Source organism: Erinaceus europaeus, chromosome 1 (assembly GCF_950295315.1).
Source record: "Erinaceus europaeus chromosome 1, mEriEur2.1, whole genome shotgun sequence".
Lineage (NCBI taxonomy): Eukaryota > Metazoa > Chordata > Mammalia > Eulipotyphla > Erinaceidae > Erinaceus > Erinaceus europaeus.
Window position 1 is genome coordinate 93,494,200 of NC_080162.1, and position 22,650 is coordinate 93,516,849.

Below are 22,650 nucleotides of genomic sequence, written 5' to 3' on the forward strand. Positions count from 1 at the left end.
CAGCTCCACACCTGCAGGGGAGTCACTTCAGAAGCGGTGAAGCAGGTCTGCAGGTGTCTATCTTCCTGTCCTCCTCTCTGTTTTCCTCTCCTCTCTCCATTTCTCTCTGTCCTATCCAACAACGAAAACAACAACAACAATAATAACTACAACAATAAAACAACAAGGGCAACAAAAGGGAATAAATAAATATTTTTTAAAAAGAATTAAAAGTAGAAATGGATCATTCAACAATAAGAATTATAAACTGCACATGGCGCAAAGCGCAAGAACCAGCATAAGGATCCTGATTTGAGCCCCCGACTCCCCACCTGCAGGGGAGTTGCTTCACAAGCTGTGAAGCAGGTTTGTAGGTGTCTGTCTTTCTCTCCCCCTCTCTGTCTTCCCCTCCTCTATCCATTTCTCTGTCCTATCCAACAACGACAACAATAGCAACAATAATAACTACAACAATAAAACAACAAGGGCAACAAAAGGGAAAACAAACATAAATAAATAAATAATTTTTTTAAAACTACAACATTAAAAAACAAGGGCAACAAAAAAGGGAATAAATAAATATTTTAAAAAAGAATTATAAACTGGAACATTTTATTTTTAATATTTGATAGAACAATCAGACATAAAGTTAACAGTGAAATAAATCTGAACATTAACAACTAAGTAGATGTACTTCTATATAATTCTCTACTTAAGGAGCCAAGCAGTGGTGCACCTAGTTGAGCAGACACATTAAGATGCACAAAAAAGGACCCAGGATTAAGTATTTTTAAAAGGGTCTAGGTAGTGGCTCACTGGCTTGCTTACACTTGTTGACATGTAGAAGGACCTGGGATGATGCCCCTGCCCTGCCCCTGCAAAGTGGCTTTATGATCAGTGAAGCAGTGATGCAGGCACCTATCTTTCTATCTTCCTCTCTATCTCCTCCTCTATCTCAATTTCTCTCTGTTCTATTGAATAAAATAGAAAGAAATGAAAAAAGAGACTATAATGGGTGCCTAGATGGATTTTTAGTGTTGGTACCAAGCCCCAGCAATAATCGCAGTAGCAATAAAAATAATAATAATATTAATAATAATAAAGCAAAATAAAACAGCCAATTCTATTTAATAACTACTATTTAATTAGGGAATAATATTTAATAGGAGAAGAATACATTCTTCTCATGAGGACATGAAATCCCCATATTGACAAAACATGTAATTAAAAAAAAAAAGAAACTCAAGAGTATGTGACACAATTAGTAGGTCAGAACTCTATAAAATAAGTACATTTTAGAAGTCTACAAATATGTGAAAACTGGGCAAAACATTCTCTAATAACTAAGAAATCAAAGAATAAATTACAAATTTTTGATAGGACAGAGAGAAATTGAAAGGGGAGGGGAACATGAAAGAGAAAGATAAAGAGATAAAGAAAGAGAAAGAGAAAGAAGTGCCTGCATCACTGCTTCACTGATCATAACGCTTCCACTCTGCAAGGGCAGGGCCGGGGTTTGAACCCAGGTCCTTCTACATGGCAACACTTGAAATCAAGCCAGTGAGCCATGACCTAGTCCTTTTTTTAAATACTTTGATATATTCGGTTCATATCCTCCAACAAAGATATTCAAATGGCCTGCAGACATGAGAAAATGCTCAAAGAAATGCAAATAAAGACAATGAGACACCATCCCACATGCCAGGATTCCATACATTAAAAAAAAAAAAGGACAGAATTGTTGTAGTTATTATTGTTGTTGATGTCGTCATTTTTGGATAGGACAGAGAGAAATGGAGAGAGGTGGGGTAGACAGAGAGGGGGAGAGAAAGATAGAAACCTGCAGACCTGCTTCACCACCTGTGAAACGACTTCCCTGCAGGTGGGAAGCTGGGGGCTCGAACCAAGATCCTTATGCCGGTTCTTGCGCTTTGTGCCACTGTGCACTTAACCCACTGCACTACTGCCCCACTGCCCCCCTTTTGTTTCTAACCTGAGGCCATAAACCAGATAGTCTAAGTTTTATACTATAGTATATTTGTTTTTTAAGTTACATCCATCCTCTCGTCTTATCAGAGTTCTTATCTACATAATCATTGTTTTGCCTGAAAGATCCCCACCCCTTCCATTCCTTTGATCTATCTTCTTTCTACCCTCAAGACCCTCCTTGCCTACAGGGTATTATTAATCCTACCAGTTAAAAACCCTCTCAACAGTTGCTAAGGAAGTTCCTACCTTTCCAGCTCCTTTTGCCTTTCTCAGCCCCTTTCCTAGCCATTTCTATTTCCGACTTGCCACTTCCGGGTCTGCCCTTTAAAAGCCTTGGCTCTCTGATTAGTAAAGAATTGCATTTTTTTTGCTGCCATGTGTTTGGTTCCTGAGTCATCTCCCTCACGTCACTGAGTAAGTAGCAGCCTAGGCTGGCTCTGGTGGAGTTCTCTCCAACCCAGAGAGTACGCGCCCAAGAAGAGGCACCCCCATGCTAGCCCGGCAGATGGGGAGAGAAAAATAAACACCTACAGACCTGCTTCACCACCTGTGAAGCGACTCCTCTGCAGGTGGGGAACCGGGGGCTTGAACCAGGATCCTTACTCTGTCCTTGAGTCCTTGCCCACTGTACTACTGCCCGGCCCCCTCAATGGTAAATTCTTACTTAAAGAAAAATTAACATCAAATCTCCAAAAACTGAAGGGGGGGGAGAATTCTCAACTCATTCTATGAGGTTAATATTACCCTGATACTGAAATCTGAAGAAAAACATCACAGGAAAAGGAATAACAGACCAATATCCTTCATGAATATAGACCAAATAAATAAATAAAATTCAACAAAATAATTGCAAGCTAATTCCAGCAGCATATAAAAAGGATTATACACCATGACCAAGTGATATTTGTTCTAAGAACGCAAGATTTGTTTAACAACTGAAAATCAATCAATGTAACACACTGTATTAACAGAATAAAGGACAAAAGCCACATGATTATCTCTGTAGATGCAGAAAACACATTTGGAAGAAAAAAAAAAACAAGAAACTTTGAAGAATAAAACACTCATTAAAAAAAAACTAGGGAGTCGGGCTGTAGCGCAGTGGGTTAAGCGCAGGTGGCGCAAAGCACAAGGACCGGCATAAGGATCCCGGTTCGAACCCCGGCTCCCCACCTGCAGGGGAGTCGCTTCACAGGCGGTGAAGCAGGTCTGCAGGTGTCTATCTTTCTCTCCTCCTCTCTGTCTTCCCCTCCTCTCTCCATTTCTCTCTGTCCTATCCAACAACGACAACAACAATAATAACTACAACAATGAAACAACAAGGGCAACAAAAGGGAATAAATAAAATAAATATTAAAAAAAACTAGTCAGATTAAGAATGGAAGCAAACGTTATTATTTGAACCTCCAACCCTTACAGCACAGCTTCAGTCCTGGGGCCCCTCTCTCTTTCTCTCTCTCTTCCTCTCTCTCTTTCTCTCTTTCTCTCTGAAAAAAGCCAGCCCAGAGCATTGAAGCCCTCCAGGGGTCAAAAGAAAAAAATGTAAATTTTCTCAACCTGATGAAGGTATTAGGTTCTAGGCAAGGTACTAAGAAGACCCATACTTGATAACTGAGCAGGCCCAAGATGAGAATGTCATTGATATATCTATACAACATTGTACTGAACTTTCTAACAATGCAAATTAGTTATATTTCTAATGATGTAAGTTACAAACAATTAAAAGGCACTTAGGAATAGGAGAGGAATAAAAAATCTGTTTTATATAATGTGAACTTGCTTACAGACAATCTGAAGTACTCATAAGAAAAAAATAGAGGGAGTTGGGTGGTAGTGCAGCAGGTTAAGCGCATGTGGTGCAAAGCACTAGGACCAGCATAAGGATCTGGGTACGAGCCCCCCCCCCACCTGCAGGGGGGTCACTTCACAAGTGGTGAAGCAGGTCTGCAGGTGTCTATCTTTCCATCCTCCTCTCTGTCTTCCCTTCCTCTCACCATTTCTCTCTGTCCTATCCAACAACGATGATGACATCAACAACAACAATAATAACTACAACAATAAAACAACAAGGGCAACAAAAGGGAATGAGTAAATAAATATTAATTAAACAAGTCCACCTATAGTAGCATGAAGAATTTGGCAACAGAATTAACAAACCTAAGTGAAAGCAGATGAAGAGATTTTCCCAGAGGCAACCTTTCCCTGGAGTCATTGAGATCTAGACCAAATGCAAAACGTGAAACAATAAATATTTATTTACTATACTATTCAACAGTTTCATGATCTTCATAAACAAAGGTGTCTTATGGACCGGGAGGTAGCACAATGGATAAAGCATTGGACTCTCAAGCATGAGGTCTTAAGTTCGATCCCCGGCAGCACATGTACTGGAGTGATGTCTGGTTCTTTCTCTCTCTCCCATCTTTCTCATCAATAAATAAATAAAATCTTAAAAAAAAAAAAAAAAAAACAAAGATGTCTTAAACAGGCCACAAAAAGCAGGAAGTAGTTACCAACAATGTTATAGCAAAGTTTGTATCAAAAGATACCACAGGTTAAGAAAAATGAAAGGCACAATGGATATTCATAATACATATTATCAATTATTGCTCATTCAGAATATATAGATACTTTTTCCTATAAGTCAAAAAGAAAAAGACCAAAAACCTAACTAATAATAATAATAATAATTAATAATGACAAAAGTAGTGAGCAGGTCCTTTACAAAAGAGGACAGCACAAGGATCGATGAGAATGTTAAAGATGCTCATCATTTTTAGTCATGAAGAAAGTTAGAATTAAGGTGGGGGGGGGGGCTCGGAACCAAGATGGTGACTTGGAGACAGCACCTGGTGTGAGCTCCAGAAAGAAGCATCTTACAACCTGGGATTCTCTGGAGAGGCCACCAGGGTTCATACGCCCAGAGGGATAAAGAATAGGAAAGCTATCGGGAGGGAATGGGACATGGAGATCTGGTGGTGGGAATTGTGTGAAGTTGTACCCCTCTTGTCCTATGTTTTTGTTAATGTCTCCTTTTTTAAATAAATTTTTAAAAAATTTTTAAAAAGCAGCAGCTTACGACCTGGGATTCTCTGGAGAGGCTACCAGGTTCCAGATGCTAACATGATGCCAACCAGATTTCCCTGGGCAAATGACCCCACCAATGTGTCCTGAAGGCCCACTTCCCCAGAGCCCTACCCCACTAGGGAAAGAAAGAGACAGGTTAGGAGTATGGATCAACCTGTCAATGCACATGTTCAGCAGGGGAGCAATTACAGAAGCCAGACCTTCCACCTTCTACACCCCATAATGACCTTGGGTCCATACTCCCAGAGGGTTAAATAATAGGAAAGCTGTCAGGGGAGGGGAGGGGATATGGAGTTCTGGTGGTGGGAATTGTGTGGAGTTGTACCCCTCTTATCCTATGTTTTTTGTCAGTGTTTCCTTTTTATAAATAAAAATTAAAAAAAAAAAAGAATGGCAGGGGTAGATAGCATAATGGTTATGCAAAGAAACTCTCATGCCTGAGGCTCCGAAGTCCCAGGTTCAATCGCCTGCACCACCATAAGCCAGAGCTAAGCAGTGCTCTGGTGTTTCTCACTGTGCCTTTCTCTCTCTGTCATCTGTCTCAAAAATAAAAATAAATAAAAATAATTTAAAATTAAAAAAAGAATGTTAAAAAAAAGAATTAAGGTCACAGTGAAACACCACTGTAGCTTTTTCAGAAGACCTAACATTTAAAAACACTAATAAAACTGAGTGTTGGGAAGAATACAGAGTATGTAAAATCATCATATGTCATTGGTTGAAGTAAAAATTCCTAAAACTTCTTTGTCTTGAGTAGTATCTTCCAAACCTAAATGTGACTGCTTCACAACCCTACAGCCCCACTAACCTGCACATAACTATGCATATGCTCACTTAAGTAGACACAACCATTGACATTAACGACAGATTTATTCATAATACCACATAATTGGAAATAAGTCAAATGTTTATCACTTAGGGTCAGATAAATAAATTATGGTCTATTCATACGGTGGAATTCTACACAGACATAACAATATGTGTCGTTTTTGCCGGGCTGGCTTCGCGGGCGGGAGACAGAGATGAGACGACCAGAGACTCATGGCCAAGCTGAGAATGCTGATCAATCTTTATTCACGAGTGGGGATGCAGGTCAACAAACTAATCTAATCTAATCACAAGCCAATTCTGTCCTCCATCTCTCTCCTCAGGTGGAAGAGTAAGGAACAAAGGAAAATACATACCATAGGGGGCAGGGAGAAGGAAGACGTGGAAACCAGCTCTATGACTAAACCAAATGTCCCAGAGGCAGGCGGGGAAGACCAAACCAATATCCTGGAGGCAGGGGGTGCCCAGCCAACAGTGGACGTGCAAAGAGGACACATAGCAAGCAACCGAAGCGAACCCAATGTGATGATAAAATCAGAAGGCTTCACAAGCAGAATCCAGAAGCATACCAACAAATAAGGAAAAATCCTAGGGATATTATATTACGTGACAGACGTTAAACATAAAAGAATACATCCTATGGTGGGGGAGACAGCATAAGGCTATCCAAAAGGCTTTCAGAGGTGGAGCAGTAGCACAAATAGTAGAACACATATATAAAAAACACCTTTCCACACCTATGCTTGTGGCAGTGCTATTTCTAATAGCCAACATTTGGTAGAGAGTCCAACAACAGATGTCTGTCTGGGTATATACACACAATGGAATACTGCACAGCTATAAGAAACTAACATACTTTCTTTTGCACACAAATGGAACTAGAGAGAATCATATTTAGTAAGATAAGCCAGAAGGAGAAGGATGAATACCAGATGATATTACTCACCAATGAGGTTTAAGAAAATAAAAGTTCTTTTTTAATTAGTTATTTTAAATTTCTTCTTATTTGGTCTGGGATAGAGATAGAAATTGGGAGAGGAGGGGAGATAAAGAGGAAAAGAGACAGAGAGACACTTGCAGCCCTGCTTCACCACTCATGAAGCTTTCTTCCTGCAGGTGGGGACTAGGGGCTTGAGCCCATGTCCTTGCACATTATAATGTGTACACTTAACCACCAACTGGCCCCTATAAGTTTTTATCCTATCACCAAACACAAAATTAAAACATACTGGATAATAGCAAAACAATGTTTCAATTTACATCCAGGACCCCAGGCTACACCTGCCTGAGCATTCAGCACACATCATGTCTACCCCTATAATGTGTGCTGCCTGTGTCTTCATAAAGTAACAGGATTTTCTGAGTACTTCTTACCGACCTGAAATATTAATGGTTCCTCTAGAGCTTTAAGTCAGCCAAAAATTCTTGACTCTTTTTCCCCATCAACAGCTAGAATCCATATTCCTCATTCTGTCCTTTTCTGCCTTTTAAAATATTTAATGTTGATGTTTATCACTTGATACTGCAAAATGTAGCAGTCTTAATGGCAATCAAACACAGGTGGAAACAAAAAAAATACACCACAAGCCTGCCATCCTAGAAATTGCTAAATTTAGGGCTCTCTAGTCCATCCCACTTACATATTTAATTTTTATGTACTTATAATTACCTCATAGATGCAATTTTGCTATTCTGTTTTATATACATACTTTTATATGATAAATAACCCCATAGCCTTTATAATTATCACTTTTATTGGCTGCAGAATAGTCTATTGTGTAGCTATGCCCATAATTTACTTTGCTATTTCCTGTGCTAAGCATTTAAGTTGTTTTCAATATTTCAGTATGATCAATAGTACCACAATTAAATCCTTATATATTCATGTGCTTCTCATTTAAACTCCACTTTTAGATTAAAGTCTTAGAAATGAGACTATTGACTCAAAATATATGATTCTAGATATGTTTTGCAAGTGTTTTTTTTCCTGACATAAAGACATCAATTTTATCATAACTTTAACAGTATTATAAACTTTAATCATCTAAAACAGATATGATTCAATGAGTATGTTTTTATTTCATAATTCTTTGATTACTCCAGTAGTTGTTTCTTGTACCAAGTTGGTTTTTGAAAAGATGGTATTTAACAAAGGGCCAACCACAGAGAACTCAAGAAATATTTTTTTGTGATAAATGAATAATTCTTCTGATGTCAGGTGTTCATTTATGCCTATTTGTCCATTTTAAAATTGAGATTCAAATGTTAACCTCACTGGTTTGAATGGGGCAAGGTGAATAGTACCAGCTTGTCATATTTGGAATTCTCATTCTTCATTTATTTCGATTTTGTTTTCATAAAATTTTGTTTTTATTTATTTATTTTTCTTCCAGGATTATTACTGGTGCTCAGTGCCTGCGCTATGAATCCACTGCTCCTGGAGGCTATTTTTTCCCTTTTGTTGCCCTTGTTGTTTATCACTGTTGTTGTTGTTGTTATTATTATTATCATTGCTGTCATTGTTGTTGATAGGACAGAGAGAAACCAAGAGGAGGGGAAGACAGAGAGGAGAAGAGAAAGATGGACACCTGCAGACCTGCTTCACCATTTGTGAAGCGACTCCCCTGCAGGTAGGGAGCCAGGGGCTTGAATCGGGATCCTTACACTGGTCCTTGCACTTTGCGACATGTGTGCTTAACCCGCTGTGCTACTGCCCGGTCCCACTAAAGTTTTGTTTTTATAAAGTTGTGTTTATTTAACTGTGCAAAACGTGTACTACTTTAAACTTTATACAATTGTCTGAAAAACTTTGTGGTCTAATTTTTTTGGATCGTAATAAGGTGTGCAGCTATTTTTTCCAAATAAGCAAAAACAAACAAACAAAAAAACCCTGCCAATATAATTTATTAAACAATCTGGTTCTTCGGGAGTCGGGCGGTAGCGCAGTGGGTTAAGCGCAGGTGGCGCAAAGCGCAAGGACCGGTGTGAGGATCCGGGTTCCAGCCCCCGGCTCCCCACCTGCAGGGGAGTCGCTTCACAGGCGGTGAAGCAGGTCTGCAGGTGTCTATCTTTCTCTCCCCCCTCTGTCTTCCCCTCCTCTCTCCATTTCTCTCTGTCCTATCCAATAACAACCACATCAATAACAACAACAATAATAACTACAACAACAATAAAAAAAAGACAACAAGGGCAACAAAAAGGAAAATAAATAAATAAAATTTAAAAAAAAAACAATCTGGTTCTTAATGGTATTTAATTTCTCCTTTATCTCCCATAAAATTATTTAACATTATATAACTTATTTCAGACTTTATCACGCCTATAAATGTTTCTTTTGCACTAACATCACTCATACTTAACTATTATTTATTGGTTTACATATTCTAAAATCTGTTAAAACTGTACCATTCACGAGTGCCTGTTTTCTGAGTATTTTTATATTAATCGGTTTTCCCCTTCCAGTGTAACTTTGTAATAGTTTTGGGAAAATGCAATTAAAAATTTATTCAGATTTTGATAAAGACTGAAGTATAATTATAGATTGATAAAAGGCTTGTTTATATTTATCCAGAAGACTAGATCCAGGAACATATTATCCATCTGTATTATTCTTCCCTGTCTCTTTCAATGAAAGGTAGTGAATTCCCAAAGAGCACGGGGTCTGAAATTACAGTATCTCAGTGTGAATCCAAAACTCAACTATAAACAAGATTTTTGTCTGCCAACATTGCTAACTGACAATCACAAAATCTCAGTGCTATGTAGCACTGGGGATATAATTTTCCCACTAGTAGCTCTCTGGGTCAACTAGATACCCTTGCTGCCCAGTCTTTCTCAAACAGGAGGCCAGTGAGGACCTAAGTCATAGTCTTGCTATAGCCATATGTGGAGAAGTAGAAGCATGGGTTCCCACTGAAGACCAAGGAATAGAACCTGCACACTCAGGAAGTCTGGCAGTAGCACAGCACGTTAAGCGCAGGTCATGCAAAGTGCAAGGACTGGCTGAAAGATCCCAGTTCGAGCCCCGGCTGCCCACCTGCAGGGGATTCACTTCACAGGCGGTGAAGCAGGTCTGCAGGTATCTATCTTTCTCTCCCCCTCTCTGTCTTCCCCTCCTCTCTCCATTTCTCTCTGTCCTATCCAACAACGATGACATCAATAACTACAACAATAAAACAAGGGCAACAAATGGGAATAAATAAATAAAAAAGAACCTGCACACTCATTTTGCCCACATATCGTAGGCAAAAAATTCATGGCCATGTCAAATATCAATGATGCATAGAGTAATTTATTGATGCATATTTAGAGAAGAGAATAAACACTTTTTGTACAATAATTAAGACTACCACATCATCTTAACCTAACCCCCAAGACTCAATTCTCTCCCTCTCTCTTTCTCTCTTCTTCTCTCTCCCTTCCTCTCTCTGATGAAGCAGAAATATCACCGATCTTATGTAGCTGACATAATGACTGAATGGGATAATGTCTGAAAAACATGCAGCATCATGTCTGAGGATGAGCAAGAGGTCAAGAAATTTCATGTATTATTATTGCTTTTAATTATAAACCAAATACAGCAGTTGGCCTTTTGAACCCAGGTAGAAGATTTTCACTTTTCCATGTCATATAATATCTTGTTATCTCTGACACATTGTTCCAGTCACTGGAGATATTTGGAATCATCATCTTTCAAACATCTAAGCAAATGCTGAAAGCAGTACACCAAGTAGGTTCCCATCTGTCCAGCTTGTGCAGCACTGATGAAATAACTCTCCTGTTGACTTGCTGTAATTTGCATATTCAATCATCCTGCCACTGCTCTTCATAGGTTGTGACCGCATTGAAAAGGATGGGGTGAGTCTTCAAGTCCTCTTTTGACTGACATCAGTCAGTGAATCAATATCCTCTAAGTATATTGTTTTATTTACATGAATGGCAGTAACATTTATATAATATTTCTTTGTTATTCTTACAAATTCTACTATGATGGTGTGCCAAGGACTGCCAGTGGCATATTCTATTGAGCTCACACGTTCTGATGCACAAGGACCCAGGTTTAAGCCATCATTCCCCACCTGTAAGGAGGAACTTTAGAAGCAGTAAAGCAGGTCTGCAGGAGTCCCTATCTCTGTCTGTCTATCTATCTATCTATCTATCTATCTATCTATCTATCCCCTTATCAACCACTCCCCTCTTGATTTTTCTCTGTCCTATCTAATAAAAAAGGCAAAAAAGAAAAGATAAGGAAAAAATGATCACTGGAAGCAGTGGATTACTGAACCCCAGTGATTACCCTAGTAGAGAAAAAGAGAAAAGGAAGGAAGGAAGGAAGGAAGGTAGGAAGGAAGGAAGGAAGGGTGTGTCAGGGGCTAGGAAATAGCTCACCTGGTAGATCATACATTTTATCATGTATAAGGACATGAGTTCAAGGCCCTGGTCACCAAATGAGAGTACCATGCAAAGGGGATGTTTCACAAGTGGTGAAGTAGTGTAATGTTATCTCTCTGTCTCTCCTCTGTCTCTCCCCCTCTATGTGTTAAAAAGAAGGAAGAAAAAAAAGTCCTCTAGGAGTGGTAGAGTTTTGCAGGCAAGAAGTCCCATCAAAAACCCTGGTAGCTCCCAAAACCAAAAATAAATAAATAAATAAATAAATTTGTGGGGGTGGCACACCAGGTTAAGTGCATATAGTATCATATGTAAGGACCTAAGTTCAAACCCACCTGCAGTGAAGCAGGTCTCTAGGTGTCTATCTTTATCTCTTCTTGTCTATCTCTTCTCCCCTCTAAATATCTCCCTGTTCTAGCTAAAAATAAATAAATAAATAAAATTAAATTAAATTAAAAATAGTGGTGGGGGAAGAGAAAAAGAAGAGAAGAGAAAAATGTCTGCCAGGAATAATAAATTTATAGAGAAGGCACTGAGCCCCAGCAATAAACCTAGAAGCAAATAAATAAATAAACAAAAATAAAAATAGAGTTAGGAAAATAGTACACTTGGATCTTGGATAGTGCACTGCTTTGTCATGCAAATGACCCAGGTCTGAACCATTATGCATGTACAAACTATTGTATTTATTCTCAACTGTGAAACATTAATCCCCCAATAAAGAAATTTAAAAAAAAAAACAAAAAAGTCCTCAGAGAGTTCACCCACAGCTCAGGGTCTCCTGGCCTCTGTTCACTTTACAGCTAACTACTGAACTAGTAAGTGTTGTCTAGTAGAGGATAATAAAGTGTGTGTGTCTTGTCTTTCTTAGAACCTGGTTATATCTGTGCTATTCTCTTCCCTCCCTTTTTTGTTCATTAATATAAAAGCATTTATTTTTCTCTAATTTGATTATTGGATTTTTGTACTTTTTGCAAGAAAGACAAAATAGAAATCAAACTGTGATCTTTCCCCATGGTGATTAATCTATCTGTAAGGCCGTGTTCTGCTGTGCACTTTGACCCACATTCATCACCACTCAGAACCATCAATACAGCACAATTAGTAGACTGTCCAGCAATCAGATGATTGGGAATCACGGCCTGGACAAGGGAGGATGTCCCAGACCCATGCCTCTTTCTCTCTAGAGAATGACAGTCCTTTCTCAGTTCTTGCTGACTTTGAAGGGAGAGTATAGGTTCTGCCTTTACCTCTCAACTTACATTTGTATCAAAAATTAAAATAAATGAAAATGCATACCCAACCCCACCTAATGACACTTGTACTTCTTCTATCACACAGACACACCTATGATCATGCTGAGTTCACCTCATGAGCTGTAGAGAAAGAGAAACCTGAAAAACCAGTAAATAGGAATAAGTGTTGGGTGTTTCTAGCAACATGAAGTGTGCAGTTAAGAGCAAGGTTTCTGTGTGTACCTGCAGAGCATAGCAGCATTCACTCTTGTATTCATGCATCAAAAGCTGCCCCCGTAAGAGCCTAGTGCCTTGGAATAACTTCCTTTGCTTCCCTGGATTAGACTACAATTCTCCCCAGACCCTATGCAGAAATAACAGGCCAATCTGAAAGTGAAAGAAATGTACTATTTATTAGTGGCCTCTTACGCACCACCCACCTAGTGATCAAAAACATATCACTAAAGGTAGAGTCTTCAATGTTATTATCATCATCATCATCAGGGTTACCAATGAAGCTTGACCGTCATTATGAATCCACTGCTCTAGGTGGCCATTTTTCCCTTTGTTTCTCTTTTCTTTTTGTATTATTATTTATTTTCCCTTTTGTTGCTCTTTTTTTTATTTTTGCTGTATTTATTACTGTTGTTGTTGATGATGTCGTCATTGTTGGATAGAACAGAGAGAAATAGAGAGAGATGGGGAAGACAGAGAGGGGGAGAGAAAGAGAGACACCTGCAGACCTGCTTCACCACTTGTGAAGTGACTGCCCTGCAGGTAGGGAGCCAGGGCTTGAACCAGCTACACTACCGCCTGGCCCCCTCTGTCCCCCTTTTCTATCCCTTTTTCTTTTTACCTGACAAAGAAATTGAAAGGGGGAGGATGAGATAGAGAGGGTAAGAAAGAGAGGCATTGGTCACCCTGCTTCATGGCTAATGAAGCTTCCTCCTACAGGTGAGGAGTGGGAGATTGAACCTGGATCCTTGCCATGGTAATGTGTGCTCTCAACTGGGTGTGTTACTGTCCTACTCCTGGTTGAACATTCTGCAGCAGCCAGGCCTTCTCCACTCACCTCTGACTGTCTGCCAGCCTAACAGAACCAAAACAGCCATAAGAAAGACAGCCAAAGTCTAAAAATATGTCACATGTACTCACAAACATTTTTCTCCAAGGGAACTGAGTAGCTTACCACAAAGAGGCTATTTAATCAACCGGTACAACATAAATAAAGCATAATAAATTACAGCAAGGGAAAGGGGGAATACAATTGTACAAACGTAAGAATTAATAGCTTTGACCTTCCTGGCAGTGAGAGCAGAAAGGGACATACATTCAGTTTCATGGCTCATGTTGCTAGGGAGGGAAGGGGAAGGAGACATTCACTGAATATGAAAGATGGTCCTCCAAATTACATAATGGACAGTTTCTTCAAAGATTCATTGAATAAGAACTACATGACGGGAATGCTATGAGACCAGTGATATACTGGGCCACTCCCATTCAGTGGGACTTAGAGAGTGAGCCAGCATAAAAGGGCTAGTGAGAAGCATTCTGAACTGAAGAAGAAAGAGACCTTGATGCCTCAAGGCACCTTATGCAGGACGTGGGAGCCCTGCTTCTGGGCATCCTCCCTGTACTCCTATGGTGCTCCTCCTCCAGGGTCACAGATAAACCTCACATATAAAGAAATGGGTATCAGAAAGTGCAAGAGTCTTAGTCAAGTTCATGAAGCCACTGAGCGACAAGGCTATATTCTTTGACACCCATGTTCCATTTCTTTCTACTCTGTATCAAAATCAGTTTGGGCCACAGTGATGTAGTAAATTCCATATCACCTGTTTCCTATGAAACCCTCCATAAATGGGGGCTCTGCTAGAACATGGGGCTGTAATGAAAGCAACTGCAGACTTTTCTAACGATCTGGCTTCTCCCAAGGATAGCACAAAGGACCAAGTACATTAGCATACAGTCTACTCAGCACCACCAGAATCTGCCTGTATCTATGAAAGAGGGATTCAAGTGGGCAGATATTTTTCGAAGTCCCAAGCTTTGTCTATAAAGAGACAAGGGTATATCAACTTACTAGGATTGCCACAACAAGAAAGCACCATAAACTGGGTGGCCTTGACAAGAGAGACTTACTCTCTCCCAATTCTAGAGGCCAGAAGTTCAAGATCAAAGTTATCAGCTCAGCTGCTTTCCTCTGACAGCTTTAAGATCTCTTCTAGGTCTCTGCTTGAATTGCAGATAGCTGTGTTCTCACTTTGTCTTCACATAGACTTTCCTCTGTGTCCAACTTTCTCCCCATTTGCTCTTCGCTGCGGATTTACCATTCCATATCAACTTATACAGAAAAATGAAAAACAAAAAACAAAAAACAAAAACAGGGAGAAAGAAGGAGCAATACCACAGCAGTGAAGTTTCCCCCAGTGTAGTGGTAGGGGCCAGACTCAAATCGAGTCTGGCAAAAGGCAAAGCAGACTAAGTATCCATATAAGCTATCTTGCCAGCCCAATTTTCTCCTTTTTATTATAAGGACATCAGTCATGTTGGATTAGGAACCACCAATAATAACTCTGTCTTTCTTTGATAACATACAAAGGCTCTGTTTACAAATAAAGTCCAGTGCTGAGTTAGGACTCTGGGTTTAGGACTCCAATGTGTCTTTTGGAGAAGACAAAATTTAACCCATAACTGAGCACAGGCATGCTCTGGACCACAGGGTGCAAGAAAGGGCCAGAAGTTCATGCAGAGAACAAGTTCCCTGCCAGGTTCTGGGTCCGTCCAGTGATTCCAAGCCACCTTCATCTGTTGCCAAAACAACGTCAGTGGCTTCCTAGCTATTCTTCAACTGTCAGTCCCAGGCAGGCTCCCCATTCTGGCAGCACCCAAGATGAACTTTTCATCAAAGCATAACTCTGATAATAGAAATCTCTGCTTAAAAGCCTTCAGTGCCTACCCGTCAGTCTTGGGAAGAAAACAAAGCCATTCCACCCTCGTTATGTTCCAAATACTGCACTGAGTCCAGGAATGCTCTCCCTTCCTCCTTCTGCTGTATAGGGCTCACACAGACCTGATAACTTACTGGAGCCCAGCTTAAAAATCTTCTTTCAGGGTTTCTCGTATCAGACCACAGAGTCAGAGCATTGAGTCTATTTTGTTCCATGTTGGTACCTGGCAGAGTTCAAACCTTAAGTGAAGACATAGAATAGTAATGAGACATTCAAGTTTATATCCTGGATTAATTTCTCTCTTTTTGAGAAGGTCTACAAACTCACCAAGTATAAGCCACCATACTAGAAGATTCAGCTACAAAGGCAACTCTTATTTTCATACAATCAATGAGGAAAATGAATTTCTGAGGTCAAGGTCACACAGCTAACATAGTGTGACTGCTTGTCCTGAGTTCTCAACCACAAAGATCTCCTGGCTCCACAAACAAGGGAGATTTATTTCTTCCAACTGCAAATGGGAAGCTTTCAGCAGTGGTGAAACAGGTCTGCTAGAGTCTCTCTCTATCCCTCTGTCTCCCTCTCCCCCTCTAAATTTCTCTCTGTCCGATCAAATGAAAAAGGAAAAACAGAAAGAAAAATGGGGGCATGGTTTCTGGAAGCAACTGATTCACTGAGCCCCAGCAATACCCTAGTTATAAAAATAAATAAATAAATAACAGTCAAGAGTGCTGGCTATATCTGATTAAACACACACAATGCAGTATACAAAGACCCGGGTTCAAGTCCCTGGTTCCCACTAGGGGGAAAGCTTCAGTAGTGGTTTAGCAGGTGTCTCTTTGTCTCTCTCTCCCTCTCTATCTCCCCTTCTCTCTCAATTTCTCTGTCTCTATCAAATAACAAATAAAATATATCAAAAAGAATGAATTTAAAATTACATAAAATTTATGCCCAATGAAAATATAAAATATAACTGAAAACAAAGCCTTCATAAGTAGAAGTATTCATGGACTTCAAACTATACTGTAGGGCTATTATAATCACCCTGGTACTGAAATAAAAATTGACACACAGACCAGTAAAATAGGACTAAGAGCCCAAACATAAGCCAATACACCTAAAACAAAAACAAAACAAAACAAAAAAAACAACTAATTTTTGACAAAGGGTCCCAGAATATCAAGTGGAGAAGGAAGAGTCATTTCAACAAATAGTGCTGGGAAAGTTGGGTTGAAATATATAGAAGAACAGAACAGGACCGCTACATATCACCATTCACACACACAAAAACTTAAAGTGGATCAAAAACATGGGAAGTGTACCAGAAACCATCAAATACACTGAAGAAAACATAGGTAGAACAATTTTTTGATGTTTGCTTCAGAAACATTTTTGAAGAATCAAGTCTAATAGCAAAGAAAACAGAAACAAAAATAAACCAATAGGATTATATCAAACTAAAAAGCTTCTACATAGCTAAAGAAACCAAATCAGAAAGACACCATACTGAATGACAGAAGGTATCCATAAAGCATGTATCGGGTGAAGGACTAATAATCAAAGTTTATAAAGAGCTCACTATGGGCCAGGCAGTGGTGTACCTGGTTAAGCACATGCACTACAATGTACAAGGACCCAAGTCAAGCCCCCTGGTCCCCACCTGTAGGAGGAAAGCTTCGGGAGTGGTAAAACAGGGATGCAGGTGTCTCTGTCTCTTTATCTATCTCCTCCTCCTATCTCAGTTTCTCTCTTTATCTATCTAATAAGTAAATAAATAAAAAATTTTTAAAAATAAAATAAAGAGGCCATTAAATTTAGCAATAATAAAAAATTAAATGCTAGTGCACTGCTACATATTCAGGGACCCAAATCTAAGCCCCTGCTCCCCACCTGCAGGCTGGAAGCATCATAAATGGTGAGGCAATGCTAGGTTTCTCTCTTTCTCTCTCCCTTTCTCTCTTCCCCCTCCTCCTCTCTCAATTTCTCTCTCTTCTATCAAATAATAATTAAAAAAAGAAGAGTGCTGGCTATCCACCAGTGGGGGTGGGGGTTGGAGTGAAGAGGGTCAGAGAAGGCTGTTTCCTGAGCACATAGGTGATGAATCAGCTACTTGACTTGGGGCCCCCCAGACAAGGCATCAGACTCAGCTTCTGTTCTTCTATAAGGGCAAAAACTCAGGAAAGTCACATGGTTTCTTTAAGCCTCACTTCCCTCCCCTGTAAAACAAGAGATAACCCATTTTGTAGCAAGAAAACAGGAAATAGGGGCTGGGTGGTGGCGCACCTGGTTGAGCGCACATGTTGTAGTATGCAAGGACTTGGGTTTGAGCCCCCCGGTTCCTATCTGCAGGGGGAAAATTTTGCAAGTGGTGAAGCAGGGTTGTAGGTGTCTGTCTCTCTCCCTCTCTATCACCCCCTTCCCTCTCGACTTACGGCTGCCTCTATCCAATAGATAAATAAAGATCATTTTAAAAATTAAAAAAAAAAGAAAAGAAAAAAGAAATGAGGAAATCACACCTCTGGTTTGATGCCAGTTGCTCAGGAAATGACAGCTGCCTCCTCCTTACCCCTGGTGACCTGTAGTCAGGAATCCCCAGTATAGATTACAGCATCAAGTATGAGAATAAGTCTCAGTAAAGCACCATTCAACCACATTCCATCAGCACAGAGACTGGAGAACTGACCAATGGGATACACGTTCCAGTATGATCCCTAGAAAAATGACTATACATAGTCAAGAGTGATGAACATGTTGCTTGCACCTTGGCAAGAAGAATCCGACCTCTTTAAGTAACCACTTAGGTCAGATGTACAGCTGCAAAGGCAAGGCCAGCTTGGTTTTGCTCCATTTACTGCCTTTTAACATGCAGGCAGTGGATATGAATTGCAGTCACTGCAGGCAAAACCCTTTGTGGATTGTCAGCCTTTGTAGAGAGGAATCTGGAAGCACCTGGCTGCCAAGGATAGGAACTCCACAAAGGACCCATTGTCTGCCCTGCTTAAGATGAGAGCTCAGTGGTCATTAGGAACCTTGGCAAAAAGTTTCAAGTCTGTCTCCTTTAACTGGTGCCAGAGCTCCTCCATGCTCTTGCCTTCTTCCCCAGCCTCCCTAGAAGGTTGGTCTGTTTATGTCCAGATGTACACATTCAGAAGAGTTGCCTGAAAGGCTCGCTCTTGGCATTCATTTAATGTCACTCTGCTTCCCCTATACCTTTGTCCCCTTGATCTTAGTATCTTTTTGATGTGTTCTTTGTTCACCAAGTACACTGAGTGTCAACTTGGTCCAGAGTCAACTGTCAAACTAATAGGTGATTTTAAATCAGGTCTTGAGAGGCCAGATGGTGGCACACTCAGTTAAGTGCACACATTATAGTGTGCAAGGACCCAGGTTCAAACCCCTGGTCCCCACCTGCAGGGGAAAAATTTCATGAGTGGTGAAGCAGGGTTGCAGGCATCTATCTCTCTCTTTATCTTTCTTCTTCCTCTCTCAATTTCTCTGTCTCTAGCCAATAGTAAATAAATTAAAAATATTTCTTTTTTTTTTAAATCCGGTTTTGCAAACACAAAGGAGCTGATCTAGGTAAGAGTCAAAGAACTTGACTCTTACCTTCCTGTTTTAGGAACAGTGGTTAGTGATTTTTGATGAAGCAACATCGTTCAGAAATCTCAACAAGGGAAGAAAAGGAGTGTGTGGATATCTGGGGAAAGAATGACCTAGTTATTGGGAGCACCCAGTGTAAAGGTCCTGTGACAGCACCCACTTGGTATGTTTATAGACCACACACACACACACACACGCACCAGGTGAGAGGTGAGCCTGTGAGACAGAAGGAGATGACATTCATAGGTAGAACTTAAACAAAGCCAGAAGACACAAACTAAAACTTGAACTGGGTGTGGAGTATTTCACCAAAGCCAAGGACTCTGGGGAAGGAGGAAAGGGAATGAGTTGGGAGAAGTGGTGTGTGGGGGCCTGGTGCTTAATGGTGGAAAAAGACCTAAACCAGGGGGAGAGGGTCTATATTTTGCAGACACATGTCATAGGGAGATAAGAGATTGTACCCATGTGTTAACAAATGGACAATAAACCATTACCCTTCCCCAATAAAACCTAAAAATAAAAAACATAAAAAGTAGGAGATATGACCAGAGGGAACAGTAGCCTTTTCACAAAGGACTTGGAGGAAAAGAAAGTTCTACATTTGGAATCTTATTCCAAATGAGAACTAAAGCCATTGGCAGCATTTTGAGAAGGTGTGGGAGTCAAGTGCAGACCCATGGTAACTGTGAGTCAAGACAAGTCACAGTTTCTCAGAGCCTCAGTGTCTGCCTCTGGACAATCCCAGTAACACATGGGTTTCTAATAGGAGCACAACGGAGATAACAAACAAAAGTGACTTTGCACATTACCTGGTTCAGATCTGAACCTTCTTCCTCCCTCTGCTGTAATCTCTTCCTATAGGAGGAAAGTAGTGTTGCAGCTGGAAAGGGAACTCTCTCAGAGGAACTCAAGTTTCTCAGCAAGAGCAACCCATGGGCATAAACAGGATAATTCAAGAATCTCTTAAATCAGAACTTTAAGAACCATCATAAAAAAAAGACAACTTGACACATTTATGATTCCCTAAAACCATTTTTGAAACACACATGGCATTCTCCCGAGGCCCTCTGTAGTCAATCCAATTAACCAATTTGAAGCCTGGAAACGACACAGATTTCTACAAGCCCCTGGAGAAGGAGAAGGGAGTTTGCTAGATGGAAATATATGCTGGCTATAATCACCTGGACACAGGTCTTAGCAGAGCAGGTGGGCACCCCCTTTTAGGCACCTACCAGGAAGTCGAGTATGGCTGGATGACCTCTGAGGAGTCAGTAAGTGAGGAAATATGGTTTTTCCTTGGACTGGGTAGATCACAATCTACAGGAAGGCAAGGGTCACAGAAGGTAGATAAGGAGGACACAGGTCAGGCATGCCAGTCCACCAGGTGAAAATGAGCTGCTGTCCACTGCATCGGGTCTAGTCCTGAGCTGTCCCTTCAGCTATGTAGTAACTCTTGAATTTACAGTGCTGTGCCACTTCAGAACTGAGTCTAGTTAATCTTCATAGTTGTCCAGTGAGATTCACTGGGCAGAAATAATTCTCCAATTTTAAAGAAGAGAGAACTGAGTCACAGAAAGGGATGTGAAGCATAACAAAGTAAGTGCACTATCCAGGTGAGCTATCTTGATGGTCCACTAAGATTTTTTAAATTTGTTTTTTTACAGTATAGTTTAGGTTGCTAAAATTGCAAATGAGCAAAGAACCAATAAAACCCCGCAACACATACAGGTATGAAAGAAAATAAGAGAGAAAGAAAGAAGAATAGAAGGAAGGAAGGGAGAGAGGGAGGAAAGAAAGGGGAGGGAAGGAGAGGGGAAGGGAAGGAAGGAGAGGGAAGGGAAGGGAAGGGAAGGGAAGGGAAGGGAAGGGAAGGGAAGGGAAGGGAAGGGAAGGGAAGGGAAGGGAAGGGAAGGGAAGGGAAGGGAAGGGAAGGGAAGGGAAGGGAAGGAAAGGAAAGGAAAGGAAAGGAAAGGAAAGGAAAGGAAAGGAAAGGAAAGGAAAGGAAAGGAAAGGAAAGGAAAGGAAAGGAAAGGAAAGGATAGGTTAGGATAGGAGAGGATAGGAGAGGATAGGAGAGGAAAGGAGAGGAAAGGAGAGGAAAGGAGAGGAAAGAAGAGGACATGAAGTCTATTAGAATACTCCTTCCCAGATGAGCTAAGAAGCCCAGTGTGCTAACTCTCCCTTGACCACTGTATCTTGTTCAGAGCCTGGGGATGGTAATGAGCCTCTGGATCCTGTGGATGGTCTGGAAGAACTGTTGAGTTTCAAGAGTCAAGAGTGATCCTAGGGAGTCTCCAAGTGGTGCTCAACTGCTCTTTAGGGTCATTTCTGTCACTCAGTTACCTTACCTTCCCAGTCTCCAGTAAGGAAGGAAAACTGACACTCGCCACTGGGGCCCTAGGCTTGAGATCTGTTGAGAGAAGAAGGTTTTTCTCCATCTTTCCTGGCTCAATATCATTTTGCCCCATGATCCCTGAGCCCCTTACCTTCCACATTTCCAGACTGAGTCTCTCCCCACACCTGTTCCTTCTCTTCTCTTCTGCTATCCTAAGTAAATTGGCATCCATCTTTATTCTCCACATCCTGTCTACTTTCATGTCTTAACATTGGATGTCAAAAATTGTTTCTCAAATCCCACCTTCCTGTCCATTCTCTTCTCTGACCTTGCAGAAAGCTCATCATGTTTCTATAACCAGTACCCTGGCACAGCTCCCTGGCTTCCTATATGGCCCATTACCTCCCTATGTGTTTCTGCCAATGACACTTTCACATGACTCCTAGCAGAGCTAGAGAGGTAGCTGACAGAACAGGTCATGTGCCTTGTCATGTATGCAGTCCAGAAGTGACCCTTGGTACTATTCCCATGGTACGGGAATTACCATGGCAATAGAGGAAGGCTTCAGTGTTGTGGCATCTCTCTGTGTATCTTTCCTTCTTAGTCCCTTTCACTCTACTTCTATTTTTTTTAAGTCGGTTGCAAGTTTTTATAATCTTTATTTATTTATAAAATAGAGACAACCAGAAATTGAGAGGGAAGGAGTGATACATATATATATATATATATATATATATATATAGAGAGAGAGAGAGAGAGAGAGAGAGATGCAGAGACAGAGACAGAGACAGAGATATGCCTGCAATACTGCTTCCCCACTCACAAAGCTTTCTCCCTGCAGGTAGAGAGAGACCAGGGGCTCGAACCCAGGTCCTTGCTCATTGTAACATGTGGACCTCAACCAGGTGCACCACCACCCAACCCCCTCATTCTATTTCTCTGTCAGAATGAAAATAAAAGGCACAGAGCAGTGAAATCAAGCATGCATGAGCACTAACTCTACAAAGAAAAAAAAAAAAAAAAAACAACATTACAACACTTCTAACAGATGTCTTTTACCCTTGGCTTCCCAGTCCAGTAGTCTCTGAAAAGACTTGGCACCAGTTTATATGGAACAACAAAAAAGCATATTAAGAATTTACCCTCTTTATGTCTTAAAGATTTGTTTAGTTATATATTTCACCTGGGAGAAAGAGACAAGAACATTGTTCTGGCATATGTTGTACTGGGGATCAAACGCTGGGGTTTATGCATGTAA

The 22,650-nt window shown here is 40.5% G+C and overlaps 1 protein-coding gene across 2 annotated transcripts in view; it reads right to left on the bottom strand.

Moving 5' to 3' along the window:
• The window catches only part of GRID1 (glutamate ionotropic receptor delta type subunit 1), a 955,154-nt gene that overhangs the window by 459,854 nt on the left and 472,650 nt on the right, over positions 1-22,650 (bottom strand). The gene's annotated exons all lie outside the window — the stretch shown is intronic.